Below are 19903 nucleotides of genomic sequence, written 5' to 3' on the forward strand. Positions count from 1 at the left end.
ACTCCTAGCATTAGCGACTCTTAATGTGCCAGGCAAATTCATACTTACTGTGTGGCAGCAATGGGGCAGTCAGCTCCAAACGACAAGGGCTGAATTCCTGGGCTGTCCCACTCCATGCTGGGAGGTGAGCCAGGTCAGCCAGGCAGAACAAGCCTGTGTTTGCACTATGCACAGATCAGCTGTGCAGGTCTCCCTCTCCCAGGAGGACTGCTAAGCAAGAGCACAGCCTCAGTGATTAGTGTGTGTATGTATGGGTGGGGGTGTGTGTGGCTGGTTAAGTGTGTGTCTGTGGGTGTGCACTTGTGTGTATGTATGGGCTGAGATGAAGCCTGCTGAATGCCTTCATTCAGAGACAGGAGAATGAAACCCTGAGCTACCCCAGAGGTTAATGGCGAGCAGGGGCTATGTGCTGGCCCAAACAGGCAGACCAGTGGGTAAGCAGTCCACATGCTGCGTCAGGAGCCACCCAGCTAGTATGGGTTTCCAAGGGCAGTTTGGTTGCTCCAATCACTGCTCCAGCATCAGGCTTCTGCAGGCTTTGACAATGAATGATTTGGGTGCCTTTGCAGATTCCCAATTCCCCCTGGATTCTGCTAGCACCACATTGACCCTGTGCTTGAATCTAAAGCTCAGGGCTAAGTGTGATCTCCCTGAGCTCACTAGGATAACATATGAGGGTGCTTAGGATACTGTTGTGCAGAGGCTGGAGCTCTAAGCGGTCTAAGGTAAGAGTCCAACTCAGTCCGTTACACACCATTGTGCATTGTTCAGGGAAATCAGCCAAAGTTAGAGACAGCGACTGGCTTAGTCTGACCACAAAGGGCTCCTGGTACCACCCAAGGCCTGTCGACATCATGACTGAGGAGAATGGAACCAAACATGAATGGAACCAAAATTGGTGGGTTGGAAATGAGGCCTAATGGGTGGACCAAATCATAAGGGGAGGGGCTGTTGTGCTCATCACCCCCTTTTGGAGTCCTTGAACAGACTTTGATGGGGAGTCATGATGCCAGGCCAGGGACAGCTAGAAGGAGAGCTTTTCACCATCATGGGTGCCATCCCAATCACCCAGAACACGGCTAGACCTTCACTGTCCCGGTCCTGAAAGGCTTCCTGTCCAGGCCAGTGAGAGGAACCTGATGACATTGGCCCCTCCACCAGCTTTGGCTAAATCCTGAATAGCCCCTGGGACATGAGACTTGGGTTCCTGCTCTCAGCGCCCCACCCACCTGCATTATTTTCCTCCCAATCTGATCTCTTCTCATCCCTGTCTTGCAGATTCATAGATTCTAAGGCCAGAAGGGACCACTGTGATCATCTAGTCTGATCTGAACAGCACAGGCCAGAGGACTTCCCTGAACTAATTCCTGTTAGAACTTCAGCAGATCTTTCAGAAAACCATCTGATCATGATTGAAAAATTGCCAGTGATGGAGAATCCTGGGTAAATAGTTCCAATGGTTGATTATCCACATTGTTAAAAATGTACACCTTATTTCCAGTCTAAATTTATCTAGCTTCAGTCTCCAGCTATCAGATAGTGTTGGACCTCTCTCTCCTGGACTGAAGAGCCCTCTCTTATCATATTTTTGTTCCTTATGTAGGTACTTACAAACTATGATCAAGTCACCCCTTAATTTTCTCTTTGTTAAACTAAATAGATTGAGCTCTTTGAGTCTATCACTATATGGCATGTTTTCTAATCCTCTAATCATTCTCTCATGGCTCTTCTTTGAACCCTCTTGAATTTATCAACATCCTCTTTGAACTGTGGGCACCAGACTTGGACACAGGATTCCAGCAGCAGTCACACCAGTGCCAGATACAGAGATGAAATAACATCTCTACTCCTATTTGAGATTCCCCTGTTTATGCATGTCATAAACAGATAGTTAAGGGTTAATGTCTCTTTTACCTGTAAAGGGTTAAGAAGCTCAGTAAACCTGGCTGACACTTGACCAGAGGACCAATAAGGGGACAAGATACTTTCAAATCTTGGTGGAGGGAAGTCTTTTGTTTGTGCTCTTTGTTTGGGGGGTTGTTCGTTCTCTGACTGAGAGGGACCAGACATCAATCCAGGCTCTCCAAATCTTTATAAATCAGTCTTTCATGTTTCAAACTTGTAAGTATAGCCCGGCAAGGCGTGTTAGTCTTATTTTTGTTTTCTCAACTTGTAAATGTTCCTTTTTGCTGAGAGGACTTTACCTCTGCTGTAACTTTGAACCTAAGGCTAGAGGGGTTTTCTCTGGGCTATATAAATCTAAGTACCCTGTAAAGTATTTTCCATCCTGATTTTACAGAAATGATTTTTACCTTTTTTTTTATTAAAAGTTTTCTTTTTAAGAACCTGATTGATTTTTTTTCTTTCTTGTTTTAAGATCCCAGGGAATTGGGTCTGGACTCACCAGGAGTTGGTGGGGGAAAGGAGGGGGGAATGGTTAATTTCTCCTTGTGTTAAGATCCAAGGGGTTGGATTGGTATCACCAGGGAATTGGTGGAAAAGCCTCAAGGCTATCCAGGGAGGGGAAAGTTTTGGGGGGACAGGAAGTGTGCCAGACACTGGAATTCTGGCTGGTGGCAGTGTTACCGGATCTAAGCTTGTAGTTAAGCTTAGAAGTGTCCATGCAGGTCCCCACATCTGTACCCTAAAGTTCAGAGTGGGGAAGGAACCTTGACAATGCATGTCATGGACCAACACACGGGCTGCCAGGCCTAGTGGCAGGAGCCAGAGCTAGGAACCAGAAATCAAAGCTGGGGTCAGGAACCAGGAGTCAGGACCGGAGCAGAGGAGCAGGACTGGAGTCCTGGAGCAGGACTGGGAACCAGGCCCAGTTTACCAACTGATCCAGATCACTCAGTATCAGTGACCTGTCCTCGTCATTATTTACCACTTCCCCAGTGTTTGGGTCAGTGATGATTTTATGTTTTTTTGCAGGTCACTGATGAAAAGGTTAAATAAAACGTAGGGCCAAGAACTGATCCTTGTGGGACCCCACTAGAAACAAACCCATTTGACAATGATTTCCCATTTTCAGTTACATTTTGTGACCCATCAGCCAGACAGTTTTTAATCCATTTAATGTGGGGAATATTAATTTTGTGCCGTTCTAGTTTTTTTTAATAAAAATGTCACGCAGCACCAAGTCAAATGCCTTACAGAGGTCTAAGTCTATTACATTAACCCTGTTACCTTTATCAACTAAACTTTTAATCTCATCAAAAAATATATCAAGTTAGTTTGACAGAATTTATTTTCCATATGCCCATGTTGAGTGGCATTAATTATATTACCCGCCTTTAAGTCTTGATTAATAAAGTCCCATATCAGCTGCTCTATTATCTTGCCTGGGATCAGTAACAGGGTTACAGGCCTAGAATTATCTTTGTCATTCTGTTTACCCTTTTTAAATATGAACACAACATTAGCTTTCTTCTAGTCCTCTGGAACTTCCCTCATACTCCAAGAGTTATCGAAAATCAGCATTAACTGTCCAACTGTCTCTTTTTACCTTCTGTTTAGTAATAGTCAGGCTTAGCTGGCCAAAACAACTACACCTTTTGAGAGTCTGTGGCCAAAGAGGCAGCCAAAAGCAATACCCGACCCAGCCCGCTGCTGGTGGTACAAGTTTGCCAGGTCTTGGAGTGGCTGATCAGACCGTGCGCTGGACCGTGTTTCTCCAGCGCTGAGGCTGCAAGTCGGAGCCAGCACTCGAGACAGAAGCTGCATGTTCTGTCTTTGCTGTTCTTTTCTCTCCCCTTTTGGGTGTGTTTGCCGTGTTTTGTCTTAAAGGAAGAAGAATCAAACTTAAACAACAGCTCCAGACCATGTTGTCTAGTTTTTTCCTTCTCCCCCCACTCCAAAGGACAGTTATGTCTTTAATACCGTCTAAATGATTGTCCAATGGCGGGGGGAGGAGGGGTCTCTATAAACACTTGCTGCTGCTGCTAAAAGGAAGATGTTTAAAATGAAAGACTTAATACTTATAGCCGTGTTGGTCCCAGGATATGATAGAGATGAGCTGGGTGAGGTAATATCCTTATTGGACCAACTTCTGTCGTGAAAGAGGCAAGCTTGTGAGCTCCATAGAGCTCTTCTTCAGCTCCGTGGGGCTTGAAAGCTTGTCTTTCGCCAACAGAAGTTGGTCCAATAATCTCTCACCCTCCTTGCCTCTTTACACTTCCAAGTCTTTAGCTGTTTTGCCTTCTTTTTCTGTATCTTTAATAAAAGGTTTCAAAGATTTTGAAGGATGCATTTGCTAAGGGACTGTGCGGGCTGAGGTCTTCGTACTGGAAACTCCAAACCAGTGCTTAGTGATGTACAGTGACAGGGTCATGTTAGCATCTTTGATTCTCGGGCCTATTTATGCCATCAAAATTAACAACAGTCCACACCCCACAGGCCTGGCTGTGCTGCAATGGTTTGGCAGTACCAGTGCCGCTGTCCTCTGCTGTCTTTCCCCAGAGTTTGCCTTTATTTTCCTGTCTGTTCTCTTGGTTCCTCCCTGCCCAGCATCAGAGCAGAAGCCAAGCACGCAAGGACCTCTGGTTTCAATGCTATTCCCCTGCCCTCCCATCCTTACGCCTCACTGAAGAATCCCTCCTGGACTGGCCACTGGAGTCTATGGATACTGACTCCTGCCCCAGGATGGGGAATTAATCTTTCATAACCCCAACCCCTGTCAGCTGACTGGGGCTGGGAAATGAAAAACAGCACGCGGGGTGTCGCATCCGGATGGCAGCCTCCATTTTCCACTCAGGAGGATCCAGTCCCATCTCCCATTGTATCAAGGCTGAAGGGAAAGGCCCTTGACCATCCTTGAATGGGGCAGCGCCCTGCAGTTCAGAGGCAGGAGATCGCTGAGCACCTTCCCTGTCCCTTCCTGCAGCCACACACAGCACAAGCAATGTCTGCCCCCATTTGCTGCTCAGCAACCCTCACACTCTCCTCCACTCCCTCACTCGCCCTCTGGTCCCCTCTGCCACAACCCAGGGATGAATGGGTACAGGAGAAGGAGGAAATGTGAGAGGAAGGGAGACACCGATGGAGCAGGAGTGGGGAGAGAGACACACAGATTGGGGGAAGGCAGAGCCTTGCAATCAGAGATGGTAGGGGCAAGGGAGACAATGCAGTTGGCACAGGGGTGCCAGCCTCACAGAATGAACTAGGGCAGGTGCCAACCCAGAGCCTTACGGAGGCTGCAGGTCAGGAATGAGGGGCACTGGAATGGCAGGGGGCTGTGGGTCTGCAGTGAGGGGCATCGGCAGAGCTACGGGGAGCACATCTATTCTCACTCGGATACCCCAGCAGCTGGTCTTTTCCCAGAACAAGCCTGCGAGATCCCTGTTCAAGACGTCTCTCTGCTGGGGCAGCAAACGGAGCTTGCTGGTGCATAGGGAGATTATGGAGGGTTGGTGGCTGTGCCGTTGCAGAAGCCTTTGCATAGCTCTGGCTTCCAGCTCCCAGGCACCTATCCAGGCTGAGGACCATGGTCCCGCTGCTGGTCATATCTGCTCTGGCACACTGCCTGTCTGAGGAGAGTGAAAGTGGGGAGGGCAGAGAGCACCCACCACGACAGGGGTCAGGGCATCAGAGAAGGGGTGGACAGCTGAGCTGGGCAGGCGAAGGAACAGACATTGCACTGAGGGAACGGCAACTTGGCTGGTGTCTGCCAGGCACCTCCTAGGCCCGGCCCTGTCACAGCAGTTGCTGGTGCCCTTGGCTCTAATCACTTTGAATTTCCAGAGCCTCGCTGGATGGGATTAGATAACCCGGAGCAGCCCAGCCAGAGCAATGCCTCTCCCCGGCCAGCTTCCTGCTCGGCTGACACTTCCCGAGAGGCCTGCACTGTGGCAGGTGCCTCTCAGGTCCCTTCCACAGGGCATTGCAGGGGGGCAGCCCCAGCTTTAGACAGCTGTGACCCACGCTCTTGAATGGGCCCTGGGCGTTTGTAACTTCTCTAACCTTAACCTTGCCCCGCTGGCTGCAAATGCTGTCTCAGAATCTAGACCGCTCACTGTGGGAGTAGCTACCTTGGGTCCTGTATCCAGACAGGTGCGGGCTGTACAATGGTCCCATAGGACTGCAGGTGTGGTAGCTGTGGATGTGCTTGGAAGTTCAGGGAATGGTAGGGTGAACAGATAGCAAGTGTGGGGGGAAAAAAAATGGGGATGGGGGGGGGGGTAATAGGCACCTATATCAGAAAAAGCCCCAAATAGCACGACTGTCCCTATAAAATCAGGACATCTGGTCACCCTAGGCAATGGGCATGTGGGGTCTGTTTAGCTCTCTGCCCTCCTTGTCCTCCCTCCCTGGCCCCACACACAGAGCACTTGTTTCCAGGGACTGTGTGTTTCTACCCTCTCCTCAAAAGGAGGGTGCTGGCAGAGCTGCCAGGAGGTTGCAAGTGGTTGGGGCTCCAATTAAAATTCCCTCCCAGCCTTCCCAGAGGCCCTGTTGTGAGCTGAGTTCCCACTGCTGTCTCAGGTGGGGCATGCTCTGGCTGTCCTTAACAGCGGCTGGTTTGTGATGAGAATCTCTGTAGTGCAGGCAGCACCTGATGCTATTTGCTTGAGAGCCTCCTCTTCACACAGCATTGAGCATCTCTCTGTCTGGGTTCGGTGAAGGGCCACTGCCTGGTGTCTCATTTTTTCTGGCCTTCCTCTCTTCTGCTGCTGCAGGGAGAGGATACACAGCCACTGAACCACTGTGGAAAGGGCCACGGATAGCAAAGGACAGAGACTCAGTACCAGCTTCACATGCCCTCAGTCCTGCCCAGAGCTAACTGCAAACTTCAGGGCAATGCTCAGATTAGGAGTGAAGTGAACCAGTGTCCTTGCAGTTCTGGCTGAGGGACGCCACATCCCCAGCCTCCGTCAGCAGATGCTGGAGGTGGGGTGGTATGGTACAGGAGTGCTCGCTGAGAAGGGAAGCACAGCCCCTCCTGCTAGCCTCTTCCACCAGGGGCGCTATGGAGAACAGTGGGCAGACACAGGAGGACAGCACTGGAGGAGGAAGGGAGGCAGGCAGGGGCTGGAGACTCAGAAGCTCACATCTGCCCAGAATGACAGCAGATGGGAAGTTACCACAGCTGTAAAGCATGATAATAAGTGATATTGCCATGCCAAGTTCCCTTTGGGATGGGAATCTGGCTGGCTGGCTGCCTAAAGGGCTGCTCTCAGGGGCCGGAGTTCTGAGGAGATCCTGGCTGTTTGGAGAAAGCTTTACACCTTCCTCCATCTCCAATAGGCTGTGCTGGTCCTTGAGGCCTCGCTCAGTGATAGCAGCATCCACAAGGGCATCCAGTTCTGCCATGGCGAGCTGGCAAAAACCTGCCCAGCTTCTCACAAAATGGCGAGGTCAAATGGCTGTCGCTGGACTTGTTTTTAGCCTCACGAGTTTTCTTGTTCCTTTCCCCTGAGTGCTGTGCTCTACATACAGCACTGGTCAGCATCCCGGCTGTGGCCCTTCCCGGCAATCCGCTTAGGGATGCCCGTGAACAGTTTCTGATTGCAGTGGTTGCTAACAAAAGCTTGCTGCACTGTCACTTCTCCCCAGATTGTACGCCAAGCTATGAGGCAGGGAGTAATATCACTGCTATATTTGAACCTGGAGCAAAAGGACCAATCCTGACCCAATGGCAGGATTTAAACAGTGGAGGCCACACAAGCAAAGAGATAGGTCAGTCATGGAGGCTTGCAAAAAATAGTGTGGGATAGCAGCTGGAGAATTGCCAATGCAGCACCCAGAAGCATTGCATGCATACAGACAGTAGACAGCATTAACTCAATTCGCAGTGACCTTACTCCACTTCAAAAGGGAAGTGGAGAATTTGCAGCAGATAGGCAGTTCGCGGGGTATATACACACACAGGCATTTTCAATGAGCACACTAGCTCAAGTAAGTGTGAACTAACCCCCGCCCCATGTAGACAAGCCCAGACTCTCCCAGCAGGAGGCACTGCAGGGATTGGTGCAGGTGCTGTGGCTGGAGAAAGCTCAGTATTAAAGAAGCCACTGGAGTCAGAAAATAAAGACGAGTCTCTTATCCCCATCTGCCAAGCGTTTGTTACAGAGTGTCAGAAGAAAACAAAATACTGGCAAAAAAAATGCTCAAAACCTGAATTTCAAAATAGATCCTGGAGCTAAGTGCAATATAGCACAAGATTAGTGACTCCCCAGTGCTGCAATACAAATTCAGCTTGTCTCACGTGGCAGGGACAAGAGCCCCGTGGCAGACCCATTCTGGCACCTCTGTATGAAGGCAGAACCGCTGGTTTGAAATAGTGCAACAGGAAGCATGTGCTTGGGTTGAAGAGTCACCTGCAAATGCAGATGATCGAACAGGTGCATAACTTGCTTTCAGGTCAGGATGCAAATGATATTCTTCAAGAATGTGATGAGCACCTTAATGGACTGAGATGTATTCTGGACATGATACAATACTTTGCTATAGATCCCTGGGCACCGTCAAAAATACATGCCCCACATAAAGTCTCATTAAGGCTGAGAAATACAGTTTAAAAATACTTGACCAAATGATAAAACTAGGTGTTATTGAGCTCATGCAGACATCAGCTGACTAGGTTAATAGTATGGATACTAATAAAATCAAATAAGTTAAGGATTTGTAAAGATCCCAAAGATCTGAATTAGGTCCGCTATGAACACTTCCCATGAGATGGGGAGGGGGCACGCACAGATTTAAAAAAAGGAAGAGTATTATCAGTTTGGGATGCAAGTTAATGGTTTGGCAGCGCCAACCAGACAGACAAAACATAAACGTGCACCTTCAATTCCCCTTTTGGAGAGACATGTCTAAGCAACATCCTGTCAGGATTATTTCAGCATCTGATGTGCTGCAGAGTATCAGGTCCCAGATTTTTAAAGCCAAAAGGGACCATTCTGACTATCTAGACTGCCCTGCTGTATAGCACAAGCCAGAGAACCTCACTTGCTGATTTCTGTATTGTGAACTGGCGGATACCTACCTGCCCCAGGGAATTCGGCAGGCAATCGCCAACATGACCTGGCCTTCCAGCTAAGCTCTGAGTTCTACAGCCCCGAACGTCATCGCTGCCTAGTGGCTCATGATGACCTGACTACCACAGAGTGGTGTGGGGGAGGGCACCAGAGAACATAGGTAGAGCCCTGCAAATATCTGCAGCCCATGTTTACGGATCGCGGATGGATGTGGATCCAAATTTTATATCTAGATCCCTGAAAATCTGTAGATATCCATTTTATACCTGTGGACATCCACAGACCATGTTTGTGGATCACAGATTGGATGCAGATCCAAATTTTGTATCTGTGCAGGGCTCTAAACATATGAGTACTTATAAAAGAGTGGATTAGTATTTAGTTTATCATCACCTCCATCCAAAGTCTTTAGTCCCATTTACCCATAAATTCTCTTACCTCTCAAGCAAGGGCAAAGTTTGCTAGTGGCAGGCCCCAGCCTGTGCCCACCTCCTCCCAAACTCAGTATCTTTCCCCTTGCTTCTCCTCCTGCCCCTTTCTAGAGCTGTTTTCTCTCGGCACGCCTTCAAGCCTCCCAATCTTCTTAGCTGCTGCATCTCCTCCTCCCACCTTGTCCCTCTGGAATGAGCTGGGTCTGGCTTATATAGCCCCCAGATCCCTCCTACTCCCAGCAGTTTCTGAGAGGAGTGGCTAATTGGAGTCAGCTGCATGGGGTTCCCCCCACATGTGACAGTTCCTAGTTAAAACTGTCACAGGCATCAAGCCCATCACTTCTGTTTGCGCTACAGCAGGTCTATTAGAAAGATATCCAGTGACGGAGAAGCCATCGCTTCCCTAGGTAAAACCTTTCAGGTTCTGAACAGGGTAGAACAATTGCTAATGATCTACTGATTTGGAGCATGGTTTATCAACAAATGAAAGTTCTGCTGCCAGCTAAAGCAATAGCTCTTAATTTAAAATATTTTGAGATTAACAAAGAACCTTAGATGATGCACGAGCACATGGGCTGGGACAGTCTTTCTGCAAGATGAATGCCCAGTCACACAGATAAAGCACTGACTAAAACACCACACACTGAAAAAGACAAGCAACATTTTTTGGTTGTGAGCACTTTCATGAACATGGCTACGAGCAGAAATCAGTTAAGTCAGTAGCTATTGGAAGCTATATCACAGAAGCCCTTGTGCAAACATCGCCTAGACTTCAGAAGACGATGCCACAGAAGTCCTCATTAAGTGTACTTCTTATAGCTGACATGCTTTCAAGAATCCCCCAAAAGAGTGAAAGCCAGGAAGAAGCATTTGAAGTAAATATGACTCTCACATGACCCAGTTCTGAAACAAAATCTGACAAGCTCAGACACAAAATACAGAATGATCCAGCCTTACAAAAGCTTGAGTATAAATGCTACAGAGATGGCTCCCTAGCCACTCCCCCGCTTAAAAGCTGATTGGGACAACAGAGATAAAATTGCTGCATATGATGGTATTCTACAGAGGTCAGGGTGTTGGAATACGACACAGCATTAGGTTATAAATGCTAAGCATATTCCAGCATGCTCAACTGGGTATTGAAAAGTGTACAAACATGGCCTGAAAACACAGGCACAAATACTAGCATTGAAGATAAGGTGTCCAACTCTGACATTTGTGATAAATACAGGAAGCAGATGGGGAAAGTACCACTGAAATCATGGGAGATTCCAGGTTGCCCTTGGCTCAAGGTTGGTGCAGATCTAGAGTATCTGAATTAAACAGGAAAGAGACTATTTTTTAACCACTGCGGTTGCACAACACCTTGAGTAACAATGTAACAGCATATGGTAAATTGCAATTTGAACAACAAAGGATTCCCAAAGGACTAATAAGAGGTAATGGTCTGCTATTCACAAGTGGATCATTTCAGCAACTCTCTTTGAGATAGTAATTCAAACGCCCCACCCCGTTTACTAAGCTTACTGAATGGGTAAGGACAAATAGCAAAGAACTGGTGGATTCAGGAATGAATATTTAGCATTGTTACAGTTTATCACCACACCTCTGTGTGGTAGCCTTAGACACCACACTTGAGAGATTTACAGGTAGAAGATCCATAACCTCAATGTCAAGTTTTGGGGCCAGGTACAATGAACTTTGAATTAGTTACAAACGAGCTACAAGCCAGGAAGCCCAGAGCTGAAGAAACTACAGTCACCCACATCACAAGTGGGAGAAAATAACAGAGTCTAACCAAAAAGTGTCTGGTAACCTACTAAATAACAGCTACCCCATCCACACAGTCCTAGAGGGGAAACAGCAAACAGCTCAGCATAACCAAGTAGGAGCATAGATAGCTCTGTTTCTTGAGGACACCCACAGTGCTTGTGCATGGACAGACGCGACATACACCCACTCAGTCAGTGACAACACCAGAAGAACAAGCACAGGCTCCAGATAGGGGATCCATCTCCATGACTAAACAGGCCATGTAAAAGCAACAAGAAGCAGCTTTGTGATCTGATCCTCCCTGGCTTTCTGAAATGGGGGTTACCAACAGAGGGCCAGTACTGTTAACTTCATCCTCCTGCAGCATTGCCATTGCCAACTCGCACTTTTTTAAAATTCAAGTCTCACAATATCTGGGTCTTTTCATAAAGTCTAGATTTATGCGATTAGGAGGGAATCTGTTTTCCTTTAAAAATATAAACACATTTAATAGAATATCAGGGTTGGAAGGGACCTCAGGAGGTCATCTAGTCCAACCCCTGCTCAAAGCAGGACCAATCCCCAACTAAATCATCCCAGCCAGGGCTTTGTCAAGGGCTTTCCTCATGGTTGTGGAGAAACATTTAAAAATGTGAACCCTAATGGCTATACCATCAGCAAAGAAGAGAACCCAGAAGTTATTAGACCAGTTTTTCCATCAGCACTCCTCTATGCCAGACATCCAGCCCCCGTTGCCCCACCTGCCCCAGATGGAGGGCCAGCAGGGAACAGTATCGCAGGGCTGGCAGTGGGTGAAATCACAGCTCCTTCTCCCAGCAGGAGGCACTGTAGGGATTAATTAATTGCTATTATTATGGGTGTTGTGGTAATACTTCAGAGCACCAGTCATGGGCCAGGATTACATTGTGCCAGGGGCTGTACAAACACAGAACAGGAGTAATGGCTGTGGGAACCTCACAGCTCCTCCTCCTGACCTCTCTCAGTGGGAAGCAAGGTAGGAAATGGTGGAGGATTAATGCCTGTAGGGGGGAGGTCTCAGCTACTCCAGCCCCCCCCCCAGCAGGAGGTGCTATGGAGCATTGTAGAGGTGGATAATATGCCTGGGAAAACTGCTGACTGTAGGAAAGAGTGGCTGTTCTGAAGGAAAGGCTTTTTAAAACCACCTGTGCCTATCTTCTCCATGCCCTTGGGTTCTAAATTGGCCTCTGTCCTCAGCAGGGCACAGGGGCAGCAGGTTTGTATGATTTTTGGTGGTGCCCAGAATGGGTCCAAGTCCCGCCCCCCCACACCTGCCTAAGGCTCCAGGAGGGAGTTTGGGTGGGGGAGGGGTCAGGCTCTGGGAGGGAGTTTGGGTGCAGGCTCTGGGCTGGGGCAGGAGTGCAGGAGCGGGTGCAGGGTGCAGACTGTGGGAGGGAGTATGGGTGCAAGCTCTGGGCTGGGGCAGGGGTTGGGTGCAGGCGGGGGTGCGGTGCAGGCTCTGGGAGGGAGCTTGGGTGCAGGCTCTGGTCTGGGAGGGGGGTTGGGTGCAGGAGGGGGTGGGGGTGCAGGCTCTGGAGGGAGTTTGGGTGTGGGGTGCAGGCTCTGGGCTGGGGCAGGGTGCAGGAGAGGATGAGGGGTGCCGCACTTACCTTGAGTGGCTCTTGAAAGCAACCCACACACCCCTCTGGCAGCAGCTCCTAGGTAGGTGTGTGTGTGGGGGGGGGTGGGGTGGTAGGGTGACCAGACAGCAAATGTGAAAAATCAGGACAGAGGCGGAGAGTAATAGGATCCTATATAAGAAAAAGACACAAAAAATGGGACTGTCCCTATAAAATCAGGACATCTGGTCACCCTAAGGGGTGGAGGGGTCTCTACGTGCCACTGCCCGCAGGTACCACACCTGCAGCTCCCATTTGCTGCAGTTCCCAGCCAATAGGAGCTGCAGAGTCAGCACTTGGGGTGGGGGCGGCATGTAGAAACACCCCCTGCACCCACCACCAAGGCTGTAGGGCTGTTCTGGCCATTTCTGGGAGCGGTGTGGAGCGAGGGTGGGCAGGAAACCACCTTAGCCCTGCTGCACTGCCGGTGGTGGCCGGGCCCTGGGTCCTTTTAAATTCCCCAGGGGCAGCAGGCGGGGCTGGGAGATGCTCCAGGGGAGGCACACTGGGGTGGCAGGCAGGGATGGGGGAGAGAGCCCACCCCAAACATTGATGGAGCTGGGCCTCCAGGCCCTGAATATTCCTGGAGCACGGGCACCACAGGCCCATGTAACTCACCACCCCTGGGGCATGCGTCTCACTGTGTCTCTGTCCTGTAGTCCGTGTGACTGAAAGTCAACTGGCAGTCAGAGCAAATGTCTGCAGGCTGAGCTGGCTGCATGAGCACTAAGGGGAACAAATGCCCCAGAGGAGATAGGTAAGGGAGGGCAAAAATCCAACCCACTGTCATTCACTAAAGGCCCTGGCTGGTCAAGAAGACTCCAGCAGGCTTTGCAGCTGGTGACCCAGGGGTAAGGTGCGGGGGTGGGTGAACATTTGTGTGTTTAAGAACCTGGGTCATGCTAGTAAAAACCCATCTTGTTTCACTCCTTGACTCTTATCAAATGCCACTGAACATTCAGCATTTGGGACATTTTGGCCAATTCTAAGAGAAAGCCCTATAGAAATGCGAGGGCTCATCAATAAAGGGAATGTGATGTTGTTTGGATCTAGGGGTTAACTCAGCTGTTAACATTCAGAGGTCTTAGGCAACCTGCCTACCAGCACAGAGATGCTCCCTTAATACCCTGTGCCAGCCAGCTATACTGAGGGCAGCAGCCTGGAGGGGAAAGCTGCCTCCGTGGGGCAGCTGCATATCCCTCATGCATGTTGGTGGGGCATGGGCAAGAAGGGCTGGGGCCGGGACCTGGGCCACCCCCCAACATGCCAGCTTGCACAGCCACACCAGGATGCTGGGGGGGGGACCTTCCCTGCACCAGGTATAGGGCTGGCACAGGGGATGCCCCCTCATACCTGCCTGAAGCAGGGCACAAGCAGGAGGCAGATTGTGACTCCAAATCAGCTGTGTGCTGCCCCCTATATGGGGATTGCGGTACAGCCAATTTCCCCCAACTGATTGAATAATTACTTTATAGCTAGCTAGCCTGTTGTGCTCATCAGGCTATTTTCTCCCCAGCTGTCTAGGAACAGTTGGATCCTGTCATTACTGTGTGGTTTAATCACCTTTTGGATTTAGCAAGTAGGAAATTAATCACCACCCAGACACTAACTTCAGAGTATGACAAATGGCCTCACCTTGCTCCCCCATTCTCAGCCTCTGAGCTGATACACTTGCTCCCAGCTGAGATCCATGGCTTAGGGCTATATTTGGAGCTCTGGTTTGTCATCACCATGGGTTGAGAGCGCTGGAGATTAAGGCTCAGATTGTCAAAGGATCAAAAAACCTGATTCCTGTGACTGAGCAGCTGAATCCCCAGGGCAGCTTTGGAAATCTCAGCCTGATGCTGTCTCCTCACAGGCTGGGTACTACTGGATAGTTGCAGTACTCCTTCCTCCTTCATCCCACCCAGTGACCCAGTCTCACCCCTTCCCTGAAGGGTTCTTGCTAAGGAGAGAGGAAAGGCTCAGTCTCTCGAGCCCATTCAACCCTTGGCTTCTCTGCTGAGGCTGCCAGCCTGGAGGCTCATTCATGCCATCTGTGAGGGTAGCATGTCCCCTCTGGGACACTCCCCTCTTGAGAGCTGGACTGAGCTAATAGACTCAGACTTAAGGTCAGAAGGGACCATTATGATCATCTAGTCTGACCTCCTGGACAATGCAGGCCACAGAATCTCATCCACCCACTCCTGTAACAAACCCCTAACCTATGTCTGAGTTATTGAAGTCCTCAAATCATGGTTTAAAGACCTCAAGGTACAGACAATCCTCCAGCAAGTGACCTGTGCCCCATGCTGCAGAGGAAGGCGAAAAACCTCCAGGGCCTCTGCCAATCTGCCCTGGAGGAAAATTCCTTCCCGACCCCAAATATGGCGATCAGCTAAACCCTGAGCATGTGGGCAAGACTCACCAGCCAGCACCCAGGAAAGAATTCTCTGTAGTAACTCAGATCCCACCCCATCTAACATCCCATCACTGACTATTGGGCATATTTACCTGCTAATAATCAAAGATCAATTAATTGCCAAAATTAGGCTATCCCATTATCCCATCCCCTCCATAAACTTATCAAGCTTAGTCTTGAAGCCAGATATGTCTTTTGCCCCCACTACTCCCCTTGGAAGGCTGTTCCAGAACTTCATTCCTCTAATGGTTAGAAACCTTCATCTAATTTCAAGTTTAAACTTCCTAGTGTCCAGTTTATATCCATTTGTTCTTGTGTCCATATTGGTACTAAGCTTAAATAATTCTTCTCCCTCCCTGATATTTATCCCTCTGATATATTTATCAAGAGCAATCATATCTCCCCTCAGCATTCTTTTGGTTGGGCTAAAGAAGCCAAGCTCTTTGAGTCTCCTTTCATAAGACAGGTTTTTCATTCCTTGGATCATCCTAGTAGCCCTTCTCTGTACCTGTTCCAGTTTGAATTCATCCTTCTTAAACATGGGAGACCAGAACTGCACACACTATTCCAGATGAGGTCTCACCAGTGCCTTGTATAACAGTACTAACACCTCCTAATCTTTACTGGAAATACCTCGCCTGATGCATCCCAAAACCGCATTAGCATTTTTAACGGCCATATCACATGGGCAGCTCATAGACATCCTGTGATCAACCAATACTCCGAGGGCCTTCTCCTCCTGTGTTACTTCCAAATGATGCCTCCCCAGCTTATAACAAATAGTTCTTGTTATTAATCCCTAAATGCCTGACCTTGCACTTTTCACTATTAAATTTTGTACTATTACTATTACTCCAGTTTACAAGATCATCTAGAGCCTCCTGTATGATATCCCAGTCCTTCTGTGTTAGCAATACCTCCCAGCTTTGTGTCCTCCACAAACTTTATTAGCGCATTCCCACTTTTTGTGCCAAGGTCAGTAATAAAAAAGATTAAATAAGATTGGTCCCAAAACCGATCCCTGAGGAACTCCACTAGTAACCTCCTTCCAACCTGACAATTCACCTTTCAGTGCGAACCGTTGTAGTCTCCCCTTCAACCCATTCCTTATCCACCTTTCAATTTTCATATTGATCCCCATCTTTTCCAATTTAACTAACAATTCCCCATGTGAAACAGTATCAAATGCCTTACTGAAATAGAGGTAAATTAGATCCACTGCATTTCCTTTGTCTAAAAAAACCTGTTACCTTCTCAAAGAAGATCTAGCTTTTGTAAAAATGTGTTGTATTTTGTCCCAATTACCATTGACTTCAATGTCCTTAACTACTTTCTCCTTCAAAATTTTTTCCCAGACCTTGCATACTACAGATGTCAAACTGACAGGCCTATAGTTACTCGGATCACCTTTCCCCCCCACCTTTCTTAAAAACTCATACCATAGAGGTCACCTGCAATGGTATGGGACCCATCTGTCACAAGAACCCCTTTCTGGTCAAGTGTGTCTGCAGTCTTAAGACAGTCCCAGCCCTGGTATCAGGTCATACCCCCAGGGCTTCCTCCCTAGAGGCCATGGTTTCACCCTCTGGCTCTGTTCTGGCCCTAGCACTCCAGCTGGGCTTCCTGACAATTCAATCCCTTTCTGGGGGCTTACTGCTGTCCAATTGTAGGCCCTTCCCTAGTGGCATATGAGGAGGGGTGGGTGGGGAGAAGAACCAAAGCCCACCCTCTATTCCAGGCTCCAGCCCAGGGACCCCAAGAACAGCAGCCATGTGCTGCCATGTCCCCTTAACAAAACTACTTTCAGTTCTCTGGGCTGCTTACCCATAGCCCCAGCACTCACCAATGTCTTATCCTTAGTTCAGGGCTCTTCTAAGCTCAGGCTCAGCAGCCAGCCAGGAGCTCTTCCCCACTCCCTTTGTCCCTACTAGCACTGAGCTGTCCATTGGGCTGTAGTTCCCTTTAGCCAGACTGGAGCAACATCTGCCCTCCATTAGCTCCAGCAAGAAACTGCCTGTCTCTGTTACTGTCTCTGCAACTCCATTTTATAGGGCCCCCTGGGCCCTGATTGGCTGCTCCCTGCAGTCTCTCTCATTGGATGCTTCCCCGCAACCACTCTAGGACGCTTGGAGGACTTCTCTTCTGCTCCTCTCTGGGACGGGTGTGGCAGGATCCTGAGGCCTCCAGCAGGGGGCCTCTGGGCCTAGTCCACCCCATCACATCACCCAAGAGCAACCAGGTGGTAAGAATGTCTGATCATGACAACCACCAATCATTTCTACCCCTGGCACTGATCTGCGTAGAATAATGAGAGAAGATTCTGTAGAGATACTCCCACCTCTGCCAGTGCCCCATACTCCTGACCTGCACCCCCTGCTCTTCCAATCCTAGGTGCCCCACACACAGTTCTGCTGATGCCCCTCAATCCTGACATACAGTCCCCCCCTCTCCCCCACTATCCCACAGAGCCCCCCGGGACTTCCCCACAGCTCTACTCCAAAGCAGCAGCTAGAGCTGAATACAAGCTGAGGACAAGCGATGGTGACAGCATAGTTCAGTGGGACATCTGATGTGAGAGCTGAGAACAAAGACACTCATTCCTGCCATGGCCAAGGCTGCAGTAGCAGTGGGCTCCCATGCAAGGTGCCCTTGGTGCCTGGGCCTGGGACTGTCCCTATAAAATCGGGACATCTGGTCACCCTACCTGGGCCTGACACAGCCAGCGCTTTGAACGGATTCATTTTAATAGGATCTCCTGCTCCCATCCCGGTTACCATGACAACAGCAGCAGCAAAGCATTGGGAAGGAGCTGAGGTTTGCTTTCCCCAGGCTCTGTCTGTCCCTGTCCTTCCAGGGCCTGCCGAGGCTCAGCCCATGGGCCGGGGGGCTGTATCCCACACCTGGGGAGGAGAGGGCACTGGCCAGCTGGCTGGTTTGCTCTGGGTCAGATACCTTGGGATGCCTGGAAACAGGGCCAGTGCAAGGAAGTTTCGCGCCCTAGGCGAAACTTCCGCCTTGCGCCCCCCTCCAGCCCTGCGGCGGCTCCCCGCCCCCCTTCCCTGAGGCGTCCCCCCCGTGGCAGCTCCCCCCCGTCCTGAGGCGCCCCCCCGCAGCAGCTCCGCCCCGCCCCAGGGAGCCGTGCAGTGCCTCCCCACCCCAGCTCATCTCTGCTCTGCGTCCTCCCCAAGCATGCTGCCCCCACTCTAATTCTCCTCCCAGGCTTGCAGCACCAAACAGCTGATTGGCGCTGCAACCCTGGGAGGCAGGAGAAGTGGAGCAGTGACCGCGTGCTTGGGGAGGAACTGTTGTAAAAAAATAAAATAAAAATTGGGGGCACTGCTTTTTGGCACCCCCAAATCTTGGTGCCCTAGGCAACCGCCTAGTTTGCCTTAATGGTAGCACCGGCCCTGCCTGGAAATCTCCTTCATGCTGACTGCAGCCTGGCCAGATAGGGCCCCCTCCCCCGTCCCAGGCTGTGGCCTCTGCCTGGGGGGCAATTTGGAGAGGCTCGGTCCTGCTCCTGGCCCAGTACCCAGTGACAGCAGGGTTGGATCTCAGGCTAAGAGGGTTTTTTAGCTTCTGACAATCCACCACCTCCAGCCATAGAGGTTGCCCCCTCCAGCACATACCAGGGGCCCCCTGTTTTCACATCCGGGGCCACATCTGCTGCTCCCAAATTGATAACACAGCCTTACCATCCCCCTGCCTCCTGGCTCCCCCCACTCCATGTTTGGGTCTCAGCCCCTCTGCCAGGGAGGGGCTGTTCCCCACCTGTGCATAGCAGGGAGAGGCTGTGCAAGGATTGTCAGACCTCCCCCACCCCTGACCATCCAGGATCACTTTGACAGAGACCTGAGGCACTGGCTCAGGAGGCATTATTTACCCTTTCTGATACCTTGGAGTGTGTGGAGAGTTTAAGGAGGCCTGAGAAGGGGAAACTGAGGCAGGATGCTGCAGAGCCACCCCAGGCCAGGAAGAGGCACTCTGGAGGCAGCAACCAAGCACAATCTCCCCTTTTCAGGACTCCTTAAACTTCCCACAGTCCAAGGAATTGAAAACAAGATTCTTGGAAGGGGGGCTAGTTTAATCTGTCACATGGTTTCCAGCAGCCTTGTAGGGCCAAACCTTTTCCTCTTGACTAACAGAAATTCACAGCTCTCCTTCCAGGGCTTGGGACTCACCCTCTGCTGTTCCACCCAGGCTGGCAACAAAACCAGTCTCCATGGTGTCTCTCCCCTGCTTGCCCCAGGCAGCCTTCACCCTAGTCTCATGAGCTTCATCTGCCCCACCTGGGCAGGTGAGCTGTGTCACAGGTGGGGCTGGGCTCATCTCCCCTTAAAGGAGCCAGCCAGCCTGGGACAGGGGACAACGGTCCCGTCAGGCTGGTGCTCACAGGATTCTAGGGATTGCTGTATCTCTGGCATAACTAGACCATTCACAGGCTGCTTTAATTTATGGCAGCCTCCCAATGGCAGATCTGTAGGCAGATCTGGGGTTTGGAGCTGCCTAGAATCCCAGCCCCCAGCCTGCCCCCTGTACTGGGGCTTGCAAGGAGAATAGCGGGGTCACCAAGAATATGGGAGCACCTGTGGTGCTAGTCAGCAGGGAGGATCTAGTTTGTGTGATAGCCACTAAATACGTGGACACAGGGGATCTGATGACCCCAGTAAAAGAAGGCATAAT

The 19903-nt window shown here is 50.1% G+C and overlaps 1 long non-coding RNA gene across 1 annotated transcript in view; it reads right to left on the minus strand.

The window, feature by feature from the left end:
- LOC123344684 overlaps positions 1 to 17272 on the minus strand; it is a 29196-nt gene extending 11924 nt beyond the window's left edge. Inside the window, exon 1 of the long non-coding RNA XR_006572620.1 lies at positions 17064 to 17272. This is a non-coding gene — a long non-coding RNA (uncharacterized LOC123344684). The remainder of the gene's footprint in view (positions 1 to 17063) is intronic.
- Positions 17273 to 19903: the final 2631 nt, after the last annotated feature.

Source organism: Mauremys mutica, chromosome 11 (assembly GCF_020497125.1).
Source record: "Mauremys mutica isolate MM-2020 ecotype Southern chromosome 11, ASM2049712v1, whole genome shotgun sequence".
NCBI lineage: Eukaryota > Metazoa > Chordata > Testudines > Geoemydidae > Mauremys > Mauremys mutica.